Source organism: Dromiciops gliroides, chromosome 3 (assembly GCF_019393635.1).
Source record: "Dromiciops gliroides isolate mDroGli1 chromosome 3, mDroGli1.pri, whole genome shotgun sequence".
Lineage (NCBI taxonomy): Eukaryota > Metazoa > Chordata > Mammalia > Microbiotheria > Microbiotheriidae > Dromiciops > Dromiciops gliroides.
This window is the reverse complement of record NC_057863.1, coordinates 434,533,983-434,561,434: the sequence shown is the minus strand read 5'-3', so window position 1 is coordinate 434,561,434 and position 27,452 is coordinate 434,533,983. Positions and strand designations below refer to the sequence as shown.

The following is a 27,452-nucleotide window of genomic DNA, read 5'->3' as shown; positions in this document are numbered from 1 at the left end:
GCCACCAATAGCTCTGGACACAATCAGAGGAAATGATGTTTCTGTTTCCTTCCTGGGCAACTGGAGATATCAGAAAGAGGGTAGGTTTTTGTATCATTGCTTTTCTCTCTCTTTGAGCTGATTTCTATATGTCTGCATGCTGTGAATCTCTTCTCCTGACTCTATGATCCAAGGTTCTGCCATCAGGATAATGATGGATCACCTCTTAAAATAAACCAGGCTATTTCTGGGCTCTTTGATGATAGGTGTGGCATGTAGATGTAGGTGCTTCATAGATGTATGAACAAGGGTGTGGAATCATCAGTTCTATCTTTTGTAGACAAAGAAATATGCTAGCCGGGAAACCTGAGGCCCGTGGATGTGCTGCAGGATGATTCACTGTGGGGTGAGGGAGCTATAGTGCAGAGGTTGGCAACCATTCAGAAGTGTCATGCCAAATTTAATTTAAAATTTCTATTTGTCAGTAATATATTATAGGATGTTCTCTACCTCCCCTTTCTCCACTCTCACTCTCTTCATTTCTCCTTTCCTCTCTTTCCCTTTCTCTCCCATAAATATTTTTAAAATTTAATATATGAGCATAATTTAAATCTTCATTTGTTGGTAATACATTGTACTGTTTAGAAGTGTGTTCTCTTTCATATATGTATATTATAAAATTAAGGTCGTGAAACATTAAATCAAATCAATGAATGTGTGTTATATACAGTGCCAGGCACTGTAGGATTAAAAAAAATAGTATAAAACTGTTCTCAGGGAGCTTGCAGTCTAATTTGGGGAGACAAACACAGAAAAACTTTAATAATTTGATAATAGCTAACATTTGTGTCATGTTTACTATGTGCCAGGCACTGTGCTAAGCTTTTTCTAATTATTATTTCACTTGATCCTCAGAACAACCCTGGGAAGTAGATGTTATTATTATCCCATTTTACATCTGAGGAAACAGAGGCAAACAGAGGTTAAGTGGCTTGCCTAGGGCCACATAGGCAGTAAGTGTCTGAGGCCAAATTTGAACTTATCTCTTCCTGATTCCAGGTCCAGTGCTCTTTTCACTGCACCATTTAGCTACATTCCTTTAAATTTAAGATTTCAATATAAGTAACAGCACCATATAAATGAATTATTATTATGATAGTTATAGGCAGAACTAGAAAAGATGTCATACATGGCAATACATAGTTAATTACCCATTGTAGTATAGAAAGTAAGCCATTTCAAGATACTCTGCTTAATCTTTTTTTAATAGAATTTTTCCAATTAAATGTAACAAACATTTTTAACATTAATTTTTTGTTTTGTTTTCGTTTTTTTCTTTGGTGAGGCAATTGGGGTTAAGTGACTTGCCCAGGGTCACACAGCTAGTAAGTGTTAAGTGTCTGAGGCCAGATTTGAATTGAGGTCCTCCTGAATCCAGGGCCAGTGCTCTATCCACCATGGCATCCAGCTGCCCCTGCTAAGTTACTTTCACATGGATCTTTCAGTTACCTATACTACAGTGGAAAGAATGCTAGATGAAGTTAAAGTACCAGAGATCAAATGTTGTCTCTATGGCAAATCATTTAGATTTTCAAAGCTTCAGTTTTCGCATCTCTAAAAATAGAAATAATACCCACTTCCAAGGATTTCTGTGAGGGAAATGCTTTGTAAACTTAAAGGGATTATACAAATTTAAGCTGCCAAGTTTTCAGAACCAGCATTTGGGTACAATAGGAATATTGGGAGAAACTACCAAGCTATTTGAACTTTTCCATCTCCAAGCAGCATTTTTTTAATCCTATGAAAGAATGACTCTGGAATAAATATTCCAACGACTTGTATATGATATTTCTTTCCCCTCACCCCTTTCTTTTCCTTTAAATTACATTTTTATTCTGATTTTAATGAACACTAAAAAAGAATATTTCTACAAAATGGAACATAAAAAGTAGATGATATGTAAAACCACTAATTTTATTATGTATATCTTGCTTGTTAAATATACATATATAATAAATTTTGCATAGTACTTTCAAAGCTGTCATCCTTGTCTGTTTCCTTCTAAAATTCCTTCTGTCCTCTTCTGTGCAATAAAAATATGCTTCAATCACCCTCTTTTTTCTTCTTTTTTAGTGAATATCACTAGCTCCTCTTCCCTTTCCCCAATAACCCCACTTATCCAACAACAACAAAAAGAAGTGTATTCAGTCAAAACAAATCCAGACATTTGTCATGTCCAAAACTGTATATCTCATACTACAACTTGAGGATATCCTCTCTGTCAGGAGATGGGATAGCATGCTTCCTCATTGGCCCTCTGGAATCAGAATTGGTCATTGCATTGATCATAGTTCTTAAATCTTTCAAAGTTGCATGTCTTTATAGTGTCATTATTATCAAACACATACTTACTTCTTTGAAACTATCCCTTTTGTCATTTCTATCAAGCATATACTACTTACTTCTTTGAAACTATGCCTTTTGTCATTTCTTATGGTACAATTCATTATATTCATATACCATAATCAGTTTTGGCATTCCTGAGTGGATGGATGCCTCCCAGTCCTTTGCTATGACAAAGAGAGCTGCTATAAATATAGTGATGCACATGGGTCCTTTTCTTCTTTGATTTATTTGCAGTATAGGTATGTAGGTATATAGGTATATTATACATATAATATACCTATATTATATATATGTGTGTGTGTGTGTGATGTATGTAATACCAGATAGATAGATAGACAGATACATAGATAGACAGAGAGATAGATTTAGTAACTTTGGGGCCATAGTTCCAAGTTCTTTCCACAATGGTTGCACTAATTCACAACCCCTCCAACAGTACATAGTGTGTTTCCTTTCTTAGATCCCTTACAACAGTTGCCACCTTTGGGCTGATTTGATTGTTGCAAAGTGGAATCTCAGTGTTGATTTAATTTACATTTTTCTATTATTGATTTGGAGTATTTTTTCATATTTTTTTTATTGCTTGGATTTATTACTTTGAGACATTTATCTACTGGGAATACACATAATATTTCATAGGCAAAACAAGTTCTTAATTGAAAGAAATAGCCTTGAAGAAAATGTTGCTCAAGATGTTAGGTTGGCCCATTGTTCATTATGTTTGAAACTGATGATTTTAAGCATGATTTTGGCTTGGATATTCAAGACACAAGGCTAGTCACATTACAGGTTAAACTCTGATAGCTTCTATGCATCATGCATTTTGGGTTTCGTATCACAGTCATTTCAGGTTATATTTCTTATTATTATTCCCATAACACCTTCCCGCCTCCACACCTACATTTATCCTACTTTTGTGAAAAAGAACAAGGTTAAGCAAAATCAATTAACACGGTGATCATGTCTGATAGCATATGCAACATTCAGCACCCAAAATTCCCACATATCCCCAAGGAGAGGGATGCGTTTTCTATCTTCCTCTCCAGAGCCAAGATCTGTATTTACGATTACACAGTTTTGACTTTATCTCTTTTCTTTTACGTTACTGTTGTCATGTTAATTTTGTTTTTTAATATTTTTTTCAATGATGCCATATTGTTTTCCTTGTGCTGCTAACTTGACCCTTTTTCAGTTCAAAAAACCTTCCTAGGTTTCTCTGAGTTACTCAGAGGCAACTAAGTGGCTCATTGATTAGGGTATTGGACCTGAGTTCAGATCCAACCTTCTTCACTTATTTACTGTATGACTCTGGGCATGTTACAAGTCTTGTTTGTTTCAGTTCCTTTAAGTATAAAATAAGATTGTTTTTGTATGAGTTAATAACACTAAAAGTTTATTGTGAAGATCAAATGAGATAATATATTAAAGTGCTCTAGCACAGTACCTGACACCTAGTAGGTGCTATGTATAAAATATTTGTTCCCTTCCTTTCACCTTCCCTCATATTCATTATTTGTGGTGTAATAACATTCCATTAAATTTGTACCATAATTTATTTCATCATTTAATGGCTATATTCTTTGTTTACATTTGAAATTAATGCTATCATTGTTCATGTGCTATGACTATATTATAACCCCAATGAATTCTTGAAGAGGCTTCCCAAATATGTGGGATTTGGCCTTACCCGCTCTTGAAGGACTAAAAACCTTAGTTTTCACAACAATTAAAGTATTTAATTCCAAAGAAATTGATACTACTGAATTGTAATGTATGAAATTGTTCAACATGCCAATCATTTACAATGAATTCCCATCTTTTTTGTAAATGTCACCTATCCAGTTGTGTGATGCTCCAAGAATAAATTCCAACATTCCAAATTTTATGTAAGATATTTCCACATCCAAATGAATAAGGTATGATAGGACCAGAAATGGACACCTTGAACCCCAGTATACTTTTCAGAAATGGGGTCAATATAAATCATTAAATGTTCAACTAAATGTTCATGAGTTTGTAGAAGAGAAATATGGCCAGTGTTCTGTTAAGCCTCACACAAAAACAATACAGAATGTGCAAAACCTATCACTTTTCACTGTGCTCTTCCATTATTTAGAAATGTTGCACAATTTAGAGTAATGCCGTGACAATATTTACCTCATTTATAAATTGAGCTCAGCACTCTCTTATTGACCTTGTTTTTTTGCAAGTGGAAGAAGAATTTGTGCCTGGATGCATTATGCTTTTTTCACAAGCTGAATACTAACCTGACTAACTGAAGAACACTTAGAGAGTTTCATGCTGTCTCCTCTCTGGATTCAGGTGCCACCCTGGTAATCCAAGAAACAGCAGAGGCCAATTCCAGGGGACTGAATGTTCTTCACACTAATGAGATTGAGTGATGAGAAAGCTGTATCAGTTAGAGCACACAACACAAGTTGTGTTCTCACATTAGAGAAAATTCACAACTTCTTGGTTGCTTAATTCAGTTTTCTATCATTCAGACCAAGGCCTAGCACATCAAAATAGCTAATTTAGGAGGATTTTGATATGAAGGTGTTTGTATTTACAATTAATTTGTGAGCTCAGCAGGCCTAGAAAAGTCAGCTTTGTACACAGCACAACAGACTACTCCCTGGACAACAGCTCTGTGGCCTGGCAGGAGTAGGTAAATATCAAAATAGCCCTAGAGGGGTTATCTGAGGGCATTGGAGTCAGTTTTTGCTGTGTGAGCCAGGGCCAACAAATACCTCAGTCAGCAGAACATTGAACAAAATCATTTAGAAACCATGGAAGAGACAGTATTTGGACTCAGCTGAGCCATGTGGTCCATTTTCTGAAAAGAGCATCAAGCCTGAGTGCTGTACCAGGATGTGTTTATTTTTGCCTTTTTAAGAAACCACAATTTCAGATTGCCTAATATTAGGGTTCTGTTGTTGCTGCTGCTCCTGTTGCTGTTGCTGTTTTAATTTGATTTGGTTTGTTTTCTCTGCCTTTACTGGCACTGGAGTTCCCATTTCATGTATCACATATGCATTTACATTCTGATGTTTATGCTTGTGACATGATGGGTTGAAGTTCAAATTATAAGGGAATGAAGGTTTTGAGCAGAAAGAGACTTTAAAGTCACCTACTACAATACTTTTATTTTTATAGGGGAGGAAACAGCCCAGGAAAGTTAAATGATTTGCCAAAGGTCATACTGGTGTTAAAACTGGCAGAGTCAGGACTTGAATCCAAGTCACCTGACTTTAAATAGTATTCTTTCTACTATACTATGCTGTTAGAGATAGTCATTGAAATAATCCTTTGGTACCATAGTATAAGGAAATAGGAGAAATATGCTTATGACTTGGACAGGAGTAGAAGGGAGGTTTTGAATGCATTTCCATTGTTACTTGGAGGTGAATGATTTTTTTTTTCAGTTTCATTTATTTTTTTAGAATTTTATTTTCCCAAATTAGATGTAATTACAAATTTTGACATCAGTTTTTTAAAAAGTTTTTGTTCCAAATTCTCTTACTCCCTCACTACCCCCACCCCTTTTTTCCCCTGATTATACTCATGTTTACTGGGTAGGTGATTCTTGGATATAATCCCAATTCTTTTGCCCTCTGGAATATCATATTCCATGCCCTCTGATCCTTTAATGTAGAAGCTGCTAGATCTTGTGCTATCCTGACTGTGGCTCCACAGTACTTGAATTGTTTCTTTCTGACTGCTTATAATATTTTCTCCTTGACCTGGGAGTTCTGGAATTTGGCTATAAAATTCCTGGAGGTTTTCATTTTGGGATCTCTTTCAGGAAGTGATCGGTGGATTCTTTCAATTTTTATTTTACCTTCTGTTTCCAGAATATCAGGGCATTTTCCCCTGACAATCTCTTGGAAGATGATATCTAAGCTCTTGTTTTGATCACAGTTTTCAGGTAGTCCAATAATTTTCAAATTATCTCTCCTGGATCTATTTTCCAGGTCAGCTGTTTTCCAGGGAAATATTTCACATTGCCCTCTTTTTTAAACTCATTTGGATTTGCTTTATTGTGTCTTAGTTTCTCATAAAGTCACTTGCTTCCATTTGTTCAGTCCTAATTCTTAGAGGCAATTATTTTCTTCAGAGAGCTTTTCCATTTGGCATTTCAAGCTGTTGAGTTTTTTTTCATGACTTTCCTGCATCACTCTCATTTCTCTTTCCATTTTTTCCTCTCTTACTTTATCTTCAAAGTCCTTTCTGAGTGCCTTTATAGCTTGAGACAAATTCATGTTTTTATTGGAAGCTTTGAAAGTAGGAGCCCTGACATTGCTATCCTCTTCTGAGAGTGCACCTTGATCTTCTTTGTCACTAAAGAAACTTTCTATGGTTCACATCTTTCTTTGTCTTCTCATCTTGCCTGTCTTTTACTTGACTTTACTCCTTCCTAAAGTGGGGCCAGGCTTTCAGACTGTTCTGTCCCAAGCTTCAGGAGGTCCCAGGTGGTACAGTTTAAGGAGAGGCACGTTATACACTCACCTGGCCTGTGCTTTGGTCTGAAAATAGCCCCAGGCCTACTTGCTCTTAAACCAGAAAACAACATTTTTGTTTTGCTGGGTTGATAGTTCTAGTGATCCTGCACCCCTCTTCCACCTGGGCCACCGCCACTCAAGGCTGCTTCCTGGTTCCCAGCAGGGGTAAATCAACTGAGTTCCACCTCAGAGCCAGCAGAGACCCCTGTAGTCTTCCCCTGGATAGCCACTCAGCCCTCTCACCAAACTGTGGGCTTAATTCCAGAAGACACTGGCGCTACAGCCAATTCAGAGGCTCCATAGGTCTCTGTCTCTGTCTCTGGCACAGCCTACCTGGGGCTGGATCTGTGTTGGCACAACCTTAGGGTTGGGTTTTACTCCTGCCCCAACAGCAGACCCCTCCTGCCAACCTTCTAAGCTGTCTTTGGCTGGAAAATAATCTCACCCTGTCTTTTTGTGGGTTCTGCTGTTCCAAGTATTGTATTATGGCATTATTTGAAGGGATTTTGAGGGATTTGTGGGAGAGCTCCAAGAAATCACCTCCTGTTCTCTGACATCTTGGCTCCAGAGGCTCAGGTGAATGATTTTTTTTAAAGGTGAATAAAAATTTTAGTTTCTTCATCTCATGGGCAGTGTTCTTCAAAATGCCCTTTCCCTGGGTTGTTGAGATACTGTTCTGTCTTGGTTCTCCTCCTGCTGCCTCCGTTCTCCTCTCAGCTGCTATATGACTTTCCTAAAGTTTGAAGTCTAGCCTTGTCACTCTCTTCCATTCAATAAACTCCAGTGTCTCTAGGATCAGATATAAAATTCCCTACATGACATTTAAAGCCCTTTCCAATCTGTCTCCTTTCTACCTCTCTTGCTTACGCTGCCCTCCCTTTCACGTATTATGACTCAAGTGCACTGGCCTACCTGCTTCTCCCCAAACCCTCTCCTGACTCCATGGACTCCTTGCCTTGGCAGTGATTGTCAGTCATCTTTAGAATGCTTTCTTTCCCTCCTTACCCCCACCTGTTATCTTCCCTGACTTCCTTCAGAATTCAGTTCCACTCAGCCTTTTGTAGGAGGCATTCCTCTTCTCCCTAGAGTCTTGTTTTTAGTAGTTATTTACATGGTATTTCCCCCACTAGAATATTAGCTACTTGAGGGCAGTTACTGGGTTTTTTTTGCCTCAGGGTTTACTTAGCACAGTGTTTGGTATGGTGCAAATTCTTAGTAAATGCTTGTTGATTGATTTACAGAGTTTAGTTTGTTCCCCCCCCCCTTTAGTCAGCTATAAACAAGAAGAAGGAAAAGGCTCTCTGCAAATTTTTTAATTAGAGAATTTTAATGAAGCCTTGTGACATCGAAGGACTGCATATTTATACATTCTGTCTTATTGATTCAGAAAACTTTGAATATGTTGTCAGTTTGAGTATAGGGCTTGTTGGCCAAGGAGCAAGGCCATAGTCGCATTCTTATGGTAAATTTCAGTGTGATTAAAGTGGGGCCAAATTTATATTTTTTGTAGAATAAATGATTTAATTACAAAAGTATTTGGACAAAAATGATTCCATAATGCCTAGGATTAATTCACAAATTTACTTGTCTAAGGTAGCCCTGCTACTTGTTATAATTCAAATTTTGCTTTGATAGGCGTATTTCTACATTGGTTCAAGCTTTGGTTTGAGAATCTAGTTCTACACATCAGAAAAAAATGGAGGATTTCTTTATCTTCCAGTGAAACCCAATCAACATGGGTATACAGTTATAAGCTTAGCAAACATTACAGTAATCCCATATAAAACTTTGCTGCTCTGTGTTTAAAGGACTCTTACATGCTAACTCAGAAATCTCAGTATATAGTCTAGGAGAGGAGCTATTTTATTTAATAAAGGATATTAACAATATGTATAGAAGAGGACTCTAAGGTTTCAGAAACACTGTCAACAAATATTACTTCTGTGGAACTCTTAAACTTAGGTTAGATCAAGTAAAACACTTCTCATTAAGTAATGCCTATGTGTCAGGCATTGTGCTAAGTGCTGGAAATACAAATACAAGCAAAAAAAGAGAGGCAGTTCCTACCCTCAAAGAGCTTACATTGAAACCATGAAGGACAACACATCAAAGAAAATTGAAAAAACAGGAGGTAAAGGGAGAAGGGACTCATATTGAATCATGGTGGAGAAAAAGTTTTAAGGTTCAGGAGTTGAGAATGAAAGAATAAAGGCATGAACATAGGTGGCCTGGGCATTTTTTTTGTGATGAATGAAAAGTTCAAGAGACATAATTTCTTGGTAATTAACAATCATTTAATGATGGCTAGCAAATAATTGATAAAATATGGTCAGTGGTACTCTCTGGAACCAAAGACCAACTTTGGGTGCTGTTGAGAGTTTAAATAAACTTGGAAGAGTGGGTGTTCCTGAGAGTCAGAAATCAGGATGAATATTATAATGAGAAGTAGGCTTATGCTACTGAGGAGCTTGGGCACAAGACTTGGATTATTTCACTCTTATTCATCTCTGCCTTCACCCAAACCACTTATGTCCCAATTATGTAGAGTCTTGCCCAAGATTGAGGAGAATGTTAACCCAGCCACAGCTATTAGTAATGTCCTTCATAAGAACTGGGCTTTGAATGAGGAAATAGAGAAAAAATGCTGGATCCCCAATATTAGTTATTTATATGAGAAAAATAATCATCTCTCACCTTAACATGGAAGTTCTGGGAGTAACTTAACAATCATGGAAAACCTGGCAGAGGAAGAGGGGTCTTCTGTGATGAAAGGGTCTTAGGAGCAGAGGGCAGTTTCAGGGTTAGAAAGCTGCTGGCGCATAGTGGTGAAGGCATTTTTTCAGGATGAGAAGACTTCAGGGGACTGGTAGAAAAACAGTTCGGAGTATTAGGAGTAGAGAGCAGTGAAGGGGAAAATCATATTAGTTTAATGTGGGATAGTTCCTCCCTAGAATGCATAAGGAATGTTTAAAAAGCATGAGAAGGGAAGCTAAATTATGGGACATAGCCTGGGTCTGCTATTTCCGTTTTCCTTCTTCTTGTTTATAGCTGACCAAAGGGGCGGGGGGGGGGGGAGAATTATTTGTACTGACAATTTTTCCTATAATTTTGCTTGCAGAGTTAAAAAATTTTTTTTTACCTACATCATTGTGACCTGTCTACATAGACAAGGCCCAAGTAGATTTCCTGTCTTCTTGTTTTTTGTTAATCAAATGGATTGCCTAAATTTCCCCAAATCGTTTTGTTCCATCTTCTTGTACATTTGGTTCCTAATTGCTTCCCCCAATGATGCAGCAAGAACTACATTTATTGCCACAGTTGGTGCTTATTGTAGGATCATCATGGCATGTGAGATTTGGGAGGGTTGTTGAATCATGACATTTATTGCCAGAGGTAACCTTATAAATCACCAAGTCCAGCTGCCCCTCCCCCATTTTACCATCACCCAGCATTCATTTATTCCTGAGACACAATCATTACAAATGATTTATACATTATTGAATCAAAGGTGGATTAAAAGCTGAGTCATTCTGTTTCTTTACCTTCCTTCCCAGTTTCCTACTTAGCATTTTTCCCTCATAATTGGCACTTTGTAAGCAGTAAGGTTCCTCATTGATTTGCTGCCCAGGGAAGAAAAACTTTGCGTTTTTTTTTTCAACTCAAAGGGATTGTTTTAGTGTGCTTCTTGTATACCCTGGAAATAGGCTCAACTGTTATTTTTAGCTTCTGTGCCCAATTGGAAATACCTTGAAGTTTGATGGAGAGAGTGCTGGAGTAGGATTATCAATGAACATACCCTGAGTTAGCTTAGATCAAAGCTTCTTTTTTTCAATTTAATTTAATTTAATTTTTTATCATAAAAATATTTTATTATTTTCTCATTACATGTAGAGATAGTTTTCAACATTTGTTTTCCTAAGATTTCTAGTTTCAAATTTTTCTCCTTCCTTGCCCCCTCCCCAAGACAGTAAGCAATCTGATATATGTTATATATGTACAATCACCTTAAACATATTTCTGCATTAGTCATGCTGTGAAAGAAGAATCAGAGCAAAAGGGAAAAACCTCAAAAAACAAAAACAAAAACAAAAACAAACAAAAAAAGTAGAAATAGTATAGTTCAATCTGCATCTAGATTCCACAGTTCTTTTTTTCTGGATTTGGAGAGCATTTTTCCATCATGAGTCCTTTGGAACAATTTTGGACCATTGTATTGCTGAGAAGAGTCAAGTCTTTCACAGTTGATCAACACACAATGTTGTTGATACTGTGTACAATGTTTTCCTGGTTTTGCTCATATCACTCAGCATCAGTTCATGTAAGTCCTTCCAGGTTTCTCTGAAATCTGCCTGCTCATTGTTTCTTACAGCACAATAGTATTCCGTTATATTCATATACCACAACTTGTTCAGCTATTCCCCAATTCAAAGCTTCTTAAACTATGGGTTGCCACCCCATATGGTAGGGTCTATTTTATATACCTATATACCCAGGATCATGTAAAACATTTTTGGGTGAAAAGGGATTGTGAGAGAAAAAGTTTAAGAAGCTCTGGCTTAGATAACTGAGAGATTAGGCTGAAATCAGAGATTCAGACCACAAGTAGGCCAGTTAGCTTGGCTTTTGTCCTATGGGATGGGTAATGATGTATGGCACTACAATCTTGAACCTAGCAAATATTTTCACCAGTTGACTGACAGGTAGTAAGAATGTGAAATGTGAATGACAAATGTTTCATTGTAGAGTTAGCCTTTGTAAAGCCACATTGAATTTACTTATAGTTTTGCTGTTCATTTTTCAGTTGTCTCTGACTCTTCATGACTGCATTTGGGGTTTTCTTGGCAAAGATGCTGGAGTGGTTTGCCATGTCCTTCTCCAGTTTATTTTACAGATGAGGAAACAGAGGCAAACAGGGTTAAGTGACTTGCCCAGAGTCACACTGCTAGTAAGTGTCTGAGACTAGATTTTTTTTTTTTTTTGGTGAGGCAATTGGGGTTAAGTGACTTGCCCAGAATCACACAGCTAGTAAGTGTTAAGTGTCTGAGGCTGGATTTGAACTCAGGTCCTCCTGACTCCAGCGCCAGTGCTCTATCCACTGCGCCACCTAGCTGCCCCTGAGACTAGATTTAAACTCCAGGAAATGAGTCTTCTGGACTTTAGACCCAGCATTTTATTCACTGTGCCACCCAGCTGCCCCCTTACTTATTATTGTAATTAACTTTATATCCTCCCATCTCTTGAGGTCAAGGAATTTTTGGATTAGAGTAAAAGAAGGTACCATCTACAGAAGAGACTTTTACAACCTGGTTCTCTTAGACATTGCAGATAGCCCTTGAAAAGGGAAATAAAAGTTCCAGGACCTTTAAGTATTAAGCTATGGAAGCCCTAAATTTAAGGAGGGTGACAGATGGGGAAGAAGAGTTATAGTCATAGAACTTTAGAGATAAAGGGAATATCAGAGATCATCTGCGTCATTTTGCTACTCATGGGCACAGATCTGAGATCAGAATCCAAGTTTCCTAACTTCCTTTTTTTTTTTTGGTGAGGCAATTGGGGCCAAGTGACTTGCCCAGGGTCACACAGCTAGTAAGTGTTAAGTGTCTGAGGCTGGATTGGAACTCAGGTACTCCTGACTCCAGGGCCCGTGCTCTATCCACTGCGCCACCTAGCTGCCCCCCCCCCCATTCTACTTTTGAACAGTTCTAATTATTAGGAAATTCATACTTACCTACTGACAAAACCTCTCTCTCTGTAAATCCCATTCACATTTTCTTTAAAGCAAAAATATAGCCAATATTACTCATGTGGCGTGTAAGTAGAATCAGTGTAAAGAGTCCCAGAATAGAGTGTTAGGATTTGTTGTATGGGGCTAATGGTTATTGGTTGTTTGCTTCCTGAATGAATTACTCAAACACCTTTAATCAAGTCACCAAGCCCCATTCTGAATGAGATATTCATAAACCTTTTTCAGAGCATTGATTGGGGGTTAGAAATATTACATGAGGGGCAGCTGGATGGCACAGTGGATAGAGCACCGGCCCTGGAGTCAGGAGGACCTGAGTTCAAATCCAGTCTCAGACACTTAATACTTACTGGCTGTGTGACCCTGGGCAAGTCACTTAACCCCAATTGCCTCACCAAAAAAAAAAAAAAAGAAAGTAATATTACATGAATCAATTTCATAAACTGAGGCCCAATTTCTTTCTTTTGATTCATCAGCAATCCAAAAAGACAAGAAAAAAAGCCACTTAGTTTGATAAATGGCTTGAGATACCTCTAGAAATATTTCTTTTTCCAAATTTATTTCTAAAATAAGATAAACTGCAGCAAAAATATAAGTTTTAGTTATTCTCTGAGGGCTATCTTCTTAGTTGAATTTTTGCTAGATTTTTAAGCCATTCTTTTCACTTTCTCATGACAGGGAGTTAACTGATCAGAAATTTTCTGATGCTGTTATCTTTAGATTGCCCCTCCTGTTCACTTGTCTAACATTAGGAGGTCAGGTGCTCATTTTGCTAGTGTGGAATAGAGCTCTCTGTACTAGTATCCAGAAAGGTTGAGATCTTTTTAGAGATCATTTAGTCCACTTCCCCCAGTTTAGAAATGAAGAAAATGAGATCCAGAGAGGTAAGGTGATAGAGAATAATAATTGAGAGGAAAGCATTAGTATTTTAGGGATGCGTACAAGTCTAGGACTTGCTATACTTGTGTGTCATGGTACTAGCTGTTATGGATTGGAGAAGGAAAGATTTGTGATGGAATATACGTATATGAACAAGGTGAGCTTGCTATAAGTAGCTCATCATCAACAAAATTTATTGAGTATATCACCCTGCTCTTACATCATAAGGTTGTAATAAAACCAATTCATCAATTCAGTGAACGTGTACTAAGTGTTTGCTATTTGCAAGTGTTGGTACTGGGCCTTGGGGATGAAGGATAAGAAGCTTTCTGATTGAAACCCTTCCTTTTATAAATGAAGAATTAAGGCCTAGAGAGACTGAGTAATTTGCCTAAGGTCACAAGGTATAAGTCAAAAAGCTAGGATTTGAACCTGAGTCTTCTAATATCTAAGTTAACACTTCCCACGATACCACACTACCTCTCAAAAACTGAAATTAAACATCCCCTTCCCAATGCTTACTTATATTTAATATATATATATGTACACATACATGCATACACATGTGTACCTATATACTTATATACTTAGTGCATACTTAAGTATCCATCTAAATATAATTTACATCTGTGATTTCATTCGTATGATTATTCTCTCTACTGGTAAAAATTAAAGTCCTACCATACCTTATCATATGTGATTCCATGGAAGATTTAGCCAAGTCATGGGAAATTTTTCTCTGATTCTTTAAATATTTTGGAGTTACCAATGAAGCATTGGTGACATGATTTGCTCAATTTTACATTCTTGTCATGCATGTCCCAATGCTGTCTTTTTACCCAACTTATCAGCTTTGTGTATTTTTATCCACCATGCACATATTTCCTTTGCCCTTTTGCTTGTACAACTAAGTCTTGATTAGTACAAATAATGAATCCTAGTGAAGTAGTCGTATTATTTGAATTTGTAATTCATATTTCCATTGGGATGGAGCCAATTACCATGTTTTACATGATTATAACCTCAAATATTGTGAATCTAAATATATGAGACCACTTCATGGAATTCTTTATTTACACTAATTGGTAGCTAGCTGTAATTTCAATTCTTTCAATATCATAGTGTTACATGATTCACCAACATATAGCATTATCAAGAGTGTTTGAGAAGGCAATTCTTTAAAAATGAACAAATGTCTTCTTCCATTTTACTTTATGATTGATTCACGTATTGGATACATTTCTTTGTAGGAATATGATGCCTAACAAATGAAACATTGTTAAAGGAGTAAGTCAAAGTGAGAAGGGACCTTAGAGCTGTTTCCCCAACATATTTTTTAATTTAGCCCATATTTGTACTCTTTCCTCTCTTATGTATCTTTTATTGACCTAAGGTTGATGACTCAGTTTACATTCTATTTATTGGACTTCTGAAAGCATAAACCCTTAGCAAAAATAAGCATATAACTCTTGGTGGTAAAACTGGGGACTAAGGAGATATGGATTCTTCTACCTCTCACCATTCTACCCACCATGGGTAGTTTAGGCTTTTTCTGGCATAGTGTCCCAGTGTCCCTCATATTAGAGAGGAAGGAAACTTTCCATCTCTATCCTTCAAGTGATGTTGAATTTAAAGTGTGATCATGAAAAAAAAATGCTTCAGAATAAAAAAAAGGTATTTGTCAATATATGCTCCAACTTTCTGTGATCAGTGAGAAATTGTACTTGTTTCTTTTGAATCTTATGCTTTATAAGTATCATCCCTCAAAAATAGTGTTTACAATTAATGATTACAAATGGAAATGGAAAAAATAACAAATTTCCCCTACGTGATGTATAATTTTGATGATTAATCTTAGCCTAGGAGAGGAGATATGGGTGTACACATCTCCTTCATTGCCTTGCTGAAGTGAAGGATTATGGACATCAAAGACAACATATACTGTCACATTGAGTTGATGTGTTGGTTAGTTTTGCTAATCTTTTTCCCCCTCTTCTTTTATTCTTTTTTTTTATGAGAGATGACTTTCTGGGTAGAGGGGTGGAGACAAATATATTGGGAAATGAATGTAATACAAAAAATATCTAAAAAAGATTCATTTTTAAACAATAATGGTTTGCATCCCACTCTAATAACTAGATTCTTGATTCAAGGAAGAGATGCCCATCCTCACAAGGAACTTACTTAAAATTTAATGATATCATAACAAAGGATAGAATGAGAATATATTTTTTTGTTATCCATCATTTATTTTTTGCCCCTTTTAACTCTTTACCCCATTGGGGAGGGGGGTGGAAAACTGTTTAAAAACCCTTTTAATATATGTATAATCAGGTAAAACAAATTCCCATATTAGTAATTTCCAAAAATTTTTATTTCATTTTGCATATTAGGCCATCACCTCTTCATCAGAATGAAGATGGTAAGAGGACAACAGGATAACCTGAAAACCCAAGTATATAAAGTGACAATGATACACACACACATTGTATATATGTTTATGTACACATATAAATGGGTACATATATAATCATTTATATTAAGTCTTACTATATAAAAGTTGATTGTTATTAGTTTGAGCATATAGAATGAAGAATATTTCTTTGTTCTGAATACTGGAAAATATTAACCATTATTTGTAGGGGTTTCTCTCAGACCCTACTGCTTCCAAAAATGATGTTTGCTATTTGGTATCTTAGACTCAGAAAATATGTGTTTCACAAAGGTGAAATTTATTTATAAATTCAGACATTTTTCATCCTTAAAATCCTTACCTCAATTGGCTGACTCCTTGGCACATAGTAAGCACTTGATAAATTCCCCCCCCCCCTCTTTTCTCTCCCTCCCCCCACTTTTCCCCTTTTACCCTCCACCTCCTTCTTCTTCTGTCTCTGTCTCTGTCTCTCCCTCTCTCTCTCCTTCCCATACTTCAAGGCTCAACTCAATTCCCACTTCTAATTTCCTTCCATAGGAAATGATCTTTTTGCCCTTAGGCCTCACATAGAATTTTATGCCTCTTTTACATTCTTACTGTTCTATTCATTTGAGTCATTTTCTGTTTATCTTAGCATCTTAGATTTAGAATTGGAAGAGATCAGTTAATCCAATCCCTTCATTTTATAGTTGAAGAATCAGAGGCCCAGGATGGCCAAATCATTTATCCAAGTTCACAGCTAAGAAGAGGCAGAACTGGGATGCATGTGCCTTATCTCCTGTCTTGATTGGTAAGCTTTAACCTGGCAGAGTCTGTGTTTCCATTATATTAGTATCTCTGTTGTTATACCCATGCATTATAGTACCATGATCCTTTTTTTTTTTTTTTTTTTGGTGAGTCAGTTGGGGTTAAGTGACTTGCCTAGGGTCACACAGTTAGTGTCAAGTGTCTGAGGCCGGATTTGACCTCAGGTCTTCCTGACTCCAGGGCCAGTGCTCTATCCACTGCACCACCTAGCTGCCCCTTGTACCTTTATATAGTTGGTATATAGTAAGTGTTTGTGATTAAATGACTAAATCAACTATGCTTACCTTAGCTGAGTGAGGATGTTCATTGTCGGTTCTACGCTTCAGTGATGGAAGGCTAATTATGTTCCCAAAGATGGTTTAGGGAGCCCTGTTAAGTTCTTTGGAAGTAATTTTAAGAGCTTTTGAGTAAAGTAATCAAGTGATGGCAATTTTCCAATGAAGAGGAAAGACCTTTCAAAAATAAGAGACTGCCAGCATTACCCTCTCTGAGTGGTGTGTTAGGAGAGCTGCTTGTGTTTAGTGATATGATAAAATTTGGGACCTAAATAGCTCATGTGTAGCTCATATCATTCTTTCCAGACTGGGAAGATTGCAATCTCAGATCACTCTTCTTCCATGACATAGATCTTTGTTTGTGCTAAGTAATTTGAGTATTTAAAAAAACCCATTTGTTAAAATGGCACACATTCAACTGAATTAGGAAATATCCAGGGCACCTTTATAGGTCCTTTCTCATTCAGAAGAATATATGACAATACTTAGATTCTTTTGTCTCTTTGACCACAATCCTGAGCAACCTACTTCCACAGAATTGTGGGTAATGTATGGTTATGTCACTAGAATGAAATGTACCTGTAGGCAGTTGGTGACATGGCAAAATGCTTGGCAGGGAGTCAGAAGTTCAAATATGGCTTCAAATACTTACTGTCTGCCTCAGTTTCTACCCACTTTGTAGAGTAGTTTTGAGGATAAAATTGCATAATATTTGTAAAAACCAAATAGCACAATACCTGGTTCATGATAGATGCTATATAAATTCTTATTCCTTTCTCCTGTCTATTATCTCTGTATAGAGATGACCCTGCATTTTTGAAGGCCAAACCAATAGAATACAAGCTTCTGGCAGGTTCCATACTTCTGGAAGGGCTTTAAGATAGGTCTAGAGATGGGCCATATATCTGCTTTCCAAAGGCTAGATTAGCTAAGTGCAGAGAATGCTGATCATAAGGTTGGTTAGTTGGTCATTGTCCTTTGTTCTCTTAAGGTTACCTGCAGGGAGATGGATTTTTTTTTTTAGTATTAAAACTCAAAGGGCTTGCAATCCATATTGGAAGAGGGTGAGTTCACACCAATTAAATCTTTTATTGAAATATTTTTCCTGTCTTAGATCTTTTTCAACAAAAGGGTGTTCAGAGTTTTCTCTTTTTCATACTCAGTAAAACCTTCATACAGACCTGGAGAATTTTGGCCATGAAAACACTTCAAAAAAGGACTATAAATGACTGATTGTTCCACATTAGCTTTTCTCTACCTCTGCTCCAAGAGTTTTTCAATATTTATTTCTTGCTAGTACAACTCAAAAAGAAGGAGGGTGGGGGAGAGAGGAGAACCCTGAAAAAAAATGTTGGAATTGTTTTCTAAATCACCTGTTTTATTTCTTACCAGTGGATGTGGCTTAAAAACACTTTCCATGCCACAATGCCATCCATCTTTTCAAGTGAAGAAAAAATAGGACAGTGAAATGTACATTTTCATTTCTCCTTACTTAGCCTTCGTTTACATCTGCTTTTATTCTCATGAGATCTCCTGGGTCAGTAATACATAGTTTCTTTGAATTCCTAAAGAAGAATGGAAGATCAAATATCCTGGAGTCAGCTCTACTATCAAATTAAAGCTACGAGAAAGAAAATGGGCACAAATCTGTTTCTAAAACATTCGCTGAGTTGGGGCTTGATTATATTAGAAAGGGTTGAAAGTATTTTTGATTGTGTGGACATATGAAAAGTAGGAAATGTAAAAACTTTGCTGCTATTTACAGACTGGCTCCAAGTTATCTTTCTAACATTCATATCCTCTGTCCCACCATGTTACTATTCTATTTACTTACCTCATTCTTTTCTCCTGTCCTTGGCTTTCATTAATGTACAATTCAGATGCAATTTACTTCTTTTAAAAAATTATTTCTGGGGTGGCTAGGTGGCGCAGTGGATAAAGCACCGGCCCTGGATTCAAGAGTACCTGAGTTCAAATCCGGCCTCAGACACTTACTAGCTGTGTGACCCTGGGCAAGTCATTTAACCCCCATTGCCCTGCCAAAAAAAAAATTATTTCTTCTTCTTCTTCGTCGTCGTCATCATTATTGCCACGACCACAGGACAATGAGGGTTAGGTGACTTGCCCAGGGTCACACAGCTAATAAGTGTCAAGTGTCTGAGGCTGGATTTGAACTCAGATCCTCCTGAATCCAGGGCCAGTCCCTTTATCTACTGCACCACCTAGCTGCCCCAATCTGCTTCTTTTTTTAAAGAGTTGTATTATGGGTAATCACAAATATTTACAAGTTATTCCCATGTCATGAATGGTCTTTTTTATAATAAAATAGTTAAGTAAAACTAATATTCCAGTGACCTTATCTGAAAGTGCATGCAATTTTTCATATCTGTAACATTTCACCACATACACCTATTTTTTAAATTCACAGAAATCTATTTTCTCTCTCTCCCTTATCCTCCTATCTTTTTACAAATATGCAAGGTCAAACAAAACAAATTGCCTCAATGGCTGTATGCAAAAAAACTTTATATAAATAAATATATATACATATATATGGATTTTAATTTGCATATATGGATTTAGGGCACAAAATTATATACTATAGTTGTGGATTTAGGGTGCAAAATTACACACACACACACACACACACACACACACACACACACACATATCCATCACCTATCTGTAATAGATCCATATTTCTTCATTGGTCTTCTAGAAGCACGGATTGTCATTGTATCATCATAGTTCTTATACTTTTCAAAGTTGTTTGTTTTTATAATGTCATAGTTGTATAAATTGTTCTCTTGACCATCTGCTTTTTCATGAAGATTTTTTTTCTGAGTCCCCCAACAACTGTTAGCTATCTCTTTCTCAAACTACCTTCTATATAACTATTTTGTGTGGTATGTGTTGATCTATTTATATTTTAGATATTAGTTATTTTATTTATTTATTTGTTTGTTTATTCATTCATTCATTCATTTATTTATTTATTTATTCATTCATTCATTTATTTTTTTTTAATTAATTAATTAATTAATTTATTTTTTAGTGAGGCAATTGGGGTTGACTCCAGGGCCGCTGCTCTATCCACTGCGCCACCTAGTTCCCCCTAGATAACTTAGATATTATTTATTACAGAAGTTAGTCTGATGTTTTTATGTGATTGAATCCAGGAAACTCTTGCTCTTACTAATGTCCTTTGGAATATCTAGATCAATTTTAGAAAACATATTCTATATATATCTTTTTTAAATGTTGTGTGCTGGAGCAATGGAGACTTTTAACTGTTGATAATGCCTGTAGCATGTATAGATGGAAGAAAAATGGTGAAGAGATGCAGTGTGGACAAGGCAAGTTAAATGTAGATGCAGCCTTCTTCTTATCATAGGCTTCTGAGCTGGAAGAACTTTCAGAGTTCATCTCCCTTACAGTTCTAAACCCTATCATCATAAAAACTAGGAGAAAATTGAGGACCAGAGAAAAGCAATGATTTTCTCAAAGTTGCATGAGTAGTGCATAGCAGAGGCTAGGTGATCACCTAATGGTTAGGTGAAACCCAGAAATAAGGTCAAAGTAGAAAAAGTATAAAAAACAGGCCAACAGAATTAGGGGGAAAAAAAGATAGTAGTTAAAAATCGCTTAGTCTAAGAACAAAGAGCTCACATCTCAATAGCTTTTTTTTTCCTCAATAGATTTGAGCTGTGAGCTAGTATAATAACTGATGGTCATAAAGGCTCACCAAGAAACATTAAGAAAAGGTTAATTTTCTGTCCATTATATATACAACTTAAGAAATCAAGGAAGCACATAAAAGAAAATTTCTATTAAGATAACAGAAAAAGCTTAAATGTACAATCTTCACTTATCCCAGATGATATTCAGGGAGGCACAGTCCTATTCACAATAGTATTATGTTGCTACATGCATGCAAATATTAAGTGTTTAATAAGTGCTTTTGGTTTGAACTGGACTGGATTGATGCATTAAAACAATGCAAACATGTTCTTTACTTTTCAGCTTGCCTACTCAGTTTGAATAGGGACATTTAGGTGGCACAGTAGATAGAGCACTGGCATAAGAGTCAGAAGCATGTGAGTTCAAATCTGACCTCAGACACCTGATACTTACTAGCTGTGTGACCCTGGGAAAGTCACTTAATCCCAAAGGCCTTAATCATCCAGGGCCATCTCCAGTCATCCTGATATATATCTTATCACTGGACCCAGTTGGCTCTGGAGGAGAGAGTGAAGCTGGTGACTTTGCACAGCTCTCCCTCACTTAAATCCACTTCACTGCAAGTCATGACATCACCCCAGTGTCATGCTCTCTCCCAGAACAAAGGACAAACAACAACAGCAGAAGCTGGATCTGAACACAGGTTATTTTACTCCAAACGCAGTGGCCTTTTCACCACTACTACATTGCTTCTTGTTAGTGATAGGAATTAGCCAGGCATTTATTTATTTATTTTGTTTTGTTTTGTTTTGTTTTGAATAGCTATCTTTTTCTCTCTGCCAAAATAATGCATTTATCCCATGCTGTTGAGACAATACTTTTTTCCTTTAACTTTAGCTATGATTTCACATTAATCTCAGAGAGATGCAAACACATTAAATCTCTAACTGTGAATAATTTAAGTACAATATGTTTTTTGAATTCCTTCACAAGGGGATGATCCAAAAGAGACATCAAGGTTATTGGAGTCTTGAGATAGTGTCTTTTGCATTGAATCCATTTAGTAGTTGTCACAATCTGAAAATGTATGTAATGAAAAAGCAAAAGACATCAATAAAACTGAAACTGTAAACATTATTATAAAAAGGGAGGAGGCTGGAAAATCATAGAGAACATGAAGTCTGATGCTGACAACAGAAGCCAAATGTGCCATTGTTTTCACAGATCACAACTCTTGCTTTTTGGTAATCCTTTTTTTGACTCAATAAAATAGGTAACACAAGGCTCCTTTTTGGCAAGTCTTTTTCGTTGAGGCGATTGGGGTTAGGTGACTTACCTAGGGTCACACAGCTAGTTAGTGTCAAGTGTCTGAGACTGGATTTGAACTCAGGACCTACTGACTCCAGGGCCAGTGCTCTATCCACTGCACCACCTAGCTGCCCCGACAAGTCTTTTATGTTAGTCAAAAAGGCACTGAGCATATATATTGCACAGCAGAGCTGAGTCTGAACAACCAGAACAAACAACTTTATGTGATGTTCTTCTGTACCCAAGATAAAAGCTCAGGACAAGGAAGTACTAATAAATGTTGAACAACCAGCTCTCAAAAAAAAAAAATGCCAACATGACACACTTTGAAGTTTAATCTTCCTAATTAACATAGTTTCTGTCAATTATAAAATCTAGACAATCAACAAAACAATCCAACCCTGATTTGTAGTGTTTACTGATTTTTGCAGATGTAAATACACTCATAATTTAACGGTTGGCTTTTTTGAGCTGCTACAAACTGAGTCCATCATGCCACTGGTTCAGGGGCATTCTTGAAAATCACCTTAAAGTAAGTTGTCTTTCTCTTTTCCTTCTTGTAGGTCTTCACTATGTGTGGCCCAATCTTACCAGTAGTTATGAGACTTGATAAATAAATTTGACAGACCAGTAATATGTAAAGTAATAGATCTTTTCCATGGCGTACATTTTGTCTCACATAAGGGAAGGAACCAGGGCTAAAAAAGAAATAAATGCCAGAGAGAGTTCTTGTACTGGGGACAGTGGAGAACAGTCTTTAGGCTATAGTAAGAGTCAAAAAGAGCTGGGCTCAGTGATGATGGTCCTTTAAAGAGTCTGCTCTTGGACGTTGTTTTTGTTCATCACTACTAGCCTTCTGTTAGATACTGTAGACAGTCATCACAAAGAAGGAAGATTAGCCCCTGAAACATCCAGAATTTATAGGAAACAAGATCCAAGAAAGTAGCCTCTATATGCAAATGCACATAATTTGGGAAACGGACTAGAGGGCCTAAAGGAACCAGGACATTTTTGCCTCTAAGTATCATGGAGATGATGGCTCTGGGTGGGTGTCCTTGATTTGGTACAAATAGGATAGGTAAAGGGGTGGCTTAGCCCTGTATCTTCTGAAGTGTGCTCATACCACCCTTTCATCACTGAGATGACTTTATTCTTGCCCCACTGTGGATATGTTGTAGTAGCCATTCTCTTCACAGATTGTAGAAGATTCTTTTTTTTCCAGGGCAATGAGGGTTGAGTGACTTGTCCAGGGCCACACAGCTAGTAAATGTCAAGTGTCTGAGTTCAGATTTGAACTCAGGTCCTCCTGAATCCAGGGCCGGTGCTTTATCCACTGCACCACCTAGCTGCCCCCAGATTGTAGAAGATTCTAACCAGCATTTATGAGTTTTTCAGATCTCTCTTTTCTCATAAGATGGTTAGGGATTCATTAGTCTAATTTCTTCTGACACATTCTTGAGGCTACTTTAACATTTACTTCATTGACTTTGAAATCTAAATGAAAATATCAGGAATTGCTGCCAGCAGTGATCTAATTCAATACAATTTACTTTCTGAAAGACTAAACTTTTAGATGCCAAAGAGATGTCTGGAGAAATAATTCTTTCATGTATCAAATTTAGAAATTATGCAGAGATGGATGACTGACCCTTTTTTGTCACTAAGTAAATACTTCTTGTTGTTGTTTTACCTGATGACTTATAGTTACGACTTACTGTCAATGTGAAAATTTCACTTGTGGGGCAGCTAGTTGGCATAGTGGATAAAGCACTGGCCCTGGATTCAGGAGTTCCTGAGTTCAAATCCAACCTCAGACACTTGACATTTACTAGCTGTGTGACCCTGGGCAAGTCACTTAACCCTCATTGCCCCGCAAAAAAACAAAACAATTTCCTTTGTAATTTTAAAAAATCTTATTTGCAATCTGTCCTGTCCTTGAATAGGGTAGAGTCCCCAGAAGCTAGCTATTGTACTGACAGGTTCTAGGGGTATCCTGTGATGCTGTATTATGAACATCATTTCTGATGAGGCCCTCTGCTATGCCTACCTTTACTAATCAGTCAGTGGACACAGTCAGCCTTTAGAAACAGCATTTAGTATGAGTAGCTGTAAGACATTCCTTCAACATAAACCTGGGGCATAGTCTGTCACAATTTCACACAGCATCTGTGGGCTGAGTGGGCACAAATTTCAGAATACAACATAGAAAATGTTTTCTAGATCTAAAGTCATTTTATTAGTCTAGAAGATAAAAGAGATTCTCTATACCCTAGTTTACACATCTTTTTAGTACATTTGAAAGTATGTTTTGTTTAAACAATTATACACTTGTCAAATTTAATATAAATGTATTTTAATTTTTGTTGCAAATGTTGTTTTAAGCTGTAGTTTTTTTCGGCCATTCTGTAACTCCTTTATGTCTAGTTCTTTGCTTCCTCCAAAAATGTTGTTGTGGATATTTTGGTGCGTAGCAGTCCTTTTTGACTTTATTGTTCTCAGGGTATGTGCCTGATAGTGAAGTCACTGGAACAAAATGTCCGAAACAGTTTCATCACTTTTCTTGTTTAATATCAAGGAATACTCAGAATGGGCGGACCAATTCATAGCTCCACCAATAGTGGATTAGTATCTTCAAATGTATGTTTCCAAATAAAGCTTTCTACCTTGCTTTCTTCTATACTAGAAGCAGAGATCACTTTTCTCTAATAGAATTTCTGATTGGCTGGTAAAGAATGGCTGATAGTGAGCTGATGATGAGTGAGATGAGCAGAACCAGAAGAACATTGTACACAGTATCATCAACATTGAGTGTTGACCTACTGTGATGGACTATATTCTTCTCACCAATGCAATGGTACAGAAGAGTTCCAGGGAACTCATGGTAGAAGAGGATCTCCAAATCCAAGAAAAAAAAAGAAAGAAAGAACTGTGGAGTATAGATGCTGATTGAACCATATTATTTCTTTTGTTTTGGGTGCTGTTGGTTTTTTTTTCTATTTTGAGGTTTTGCATCACTGCTCTGATTCTTTCTCTTGTAACAGGATTAATGCAGAAATAGGATTAATGTTATTATGTGTATATATATGTGTGTGTATATATATATCTATATGTATATGTATAGATATATATAGATATAACCTATATCAGATTACCTGCTGTCTAGGGGAGGGGGGAAGGAGGGGAGGGAGGGAGGGAGAAAAATCTGAAAGTGTAAAGCATGTATAAACAAAAGTTGAGAACTATCTTTACATGTAACGGAAAAAATAAAATATCTCAAAAAAAAAAAAAAAAAAGAATGGCTGATAAATGTCCAATTCAGAAGCAATGATTACTGAAGAAATTATCTTCCAAGATTTCAGAGAATTCTTCTGTGAAACCCAAAGGCATCTTTTTTGGGGGGTTTTTTGGTTGGGCAGTGAGGGTTAAGTGACTTGCCCAGGGTCACACAGCTAGTAAGTGTCAAGTTTCTGAGGCTGGATTTGGACTCAGGTCCTCCTGAATCCAGGGCTGGTGCTTTATCTACTATGCCACCTAGCTGCCCCCTAAAGGAATCTTAATGATAAGATCCTATAGGTCATTTTTCAAAGTTTAGCAGCAATGTATAGTTTTTAGAAATCACTTTGATGGGAAAATGGTTGAATAGTAATATAGAAATATCTTGTCTTCAACATTTTACTAATTATAAAATAAAAATCATCATTCAAAAATTTTCCTTTTTGCTGATAGTGATTGGTGATCTCATTGCAAAGAATATACTTTCTTTCCTCAGGATTTTCCTTTCCCCTTTCCCCTTCTCCTTTGTTCTTCCCTTCCCTTCCCGCTAAGTAGGAGTGACCTTGGTTCAAAAGCTATACATTTTTTGGATTCCTTGTTTAGTAGGAACTTGAGTTTAGGGAAGCTAAGGAGATTTAATACTCATTCTAAGAAATATAATAGAATTAATAATAATTAATGATAATCACTAACATGTATAAAGTACTTTAAGCTTTACAAAGCAGTTTTTGTATATTATTTCATTTGCTCTTCATAGCAAACCCAGGGAAGGAGGTGCTAAGTTTCATCCCTGTTTTAGTGATGAGGGCACTGAATCACAGAGGTTAAGTGATGTCTTGGATCCCACAGCTAGTTAAGTGTATGAGTAGAATTTGAAATTGGGTTTTCCTGGCTCCAATTACAGAACTCTATGCACTATGCCTCCCATCTGCATTATAGTTGGGTGGTTTTTTTGTTTGGTTGGTTTTGTTTTTTTTTTGGTGAGGCAATTGGGGTTAAGTGACTTGCCCAGGGTCACACAGCTAGTAAGTGTCAAGTGTCTGAGGCCAGATTTGAACTCAGGTACTCCTGAATCCAGGGCCGGTGCTTTATCCACTGTGCCACCTAGCTGCCCCCCAAGTTCCTTTTAATCATGGCATTGTCTGCATTTCTACCATCTTTCCAAGCTGATGATCTTGACAATATTATTTTCATTGTATAAATTGTTCTCCTAGTTTAGCTCACTTCACTCTGCATGAATTCATTGAGGTCTGTTTCTGCTGAAACAGTTCATTTCATCATTTCTTATGGTATAATAATATTTGACAGCATTAATATAAACAATTTGTTTAGCCATTTCCCTAGTTTTCAATTTTTTAGTATAATGAAGATGTTGTTACATTTATATTTCCATATATAAGTAATTGTCATAACATTATACATAATAATATATCATGTTTATGTTTTTGTACATATTATCTTCATACTGCTTTAAAGTTTTAGGGGACCTTAGAGGTAATATTGGGCCAGCTAGGTAGATAGAGCATTGGGCCCAAAGTCAGGAATACTTGAATTCAAAGATGAACATTTGGTAGCTATATGACCGTGGGAAAATCACTTAACCTTATTTGCCTCAGTTTCCTCATCTTTAAAATGTACTGGATCAGATCAGAAGGTGGAAGGCAGCTAGGTGGCGCATTGGATAAAGCACGGGCCCTGGATTCAGGAGGACCTGAGTTGAAATCTTGCCTCAGACACTTAACACTTACTAGCTCTGTGACCCTGGACAAGTCACTTAAGCCTCATTGCCCCACCAAAAAAAAAAAAAAACTGGAGAAGGAAATGGTAAACCACTCCAAGATCTTTGCAAAGAAAATCCCACAACAATAGCGGTAACATGGTACAGATAGATACCTTTATTTTACAAATGAGGAAACTGAGACCCAGAAACAGCTTACCCCCAAGGTCAAGCAGGCATTAAAGAGCGGGTACAAGTCAGGATCTGAACACATACGTCTCCAAATCCAGTTCCCTGCCCACTGTACCCTTCTTTCAGATAAAACAACATCTTCACTTACTGTGTTGGCTCAAGGATTCTAAGCATCCTTATAGACACATATCTCTTAAATTCCCAAATCTGGGACTGTTTGTTATTTTTAAACTTCAACAGGAAAACCTCCCTGAAG

At 36.8% G+C, this 27,452-nt stretch overlaps 1 protein-coding gene across 8 annotated transcripts in view; it reads left to right on the top strand.

Moving 5' to 3' along the window:
• OSBPL6 (oxysterol binding protein like 6) overlaps positions 1–27,452 on the top strand; it is a 273,481-nt gene that overhangs the window by 107,123 nt on the left and 138,906 nt on the right. Inside the window, exon 3 of one of the 8 annotated variants that reach the window (XM_043992200.1) lies at positions 16,633–16,733. The exons of the other annotated variants lie outside the window; for them this stretch is intronic. The gene's annotated coding sequence lies outside the window, so the exon portion shown is untranslated. The remainder of the gene's footprint in view (positions 1–16,632; positions 16,734–27,452) is intronic. 8 annotated transcript variants of the gene reach the window in all.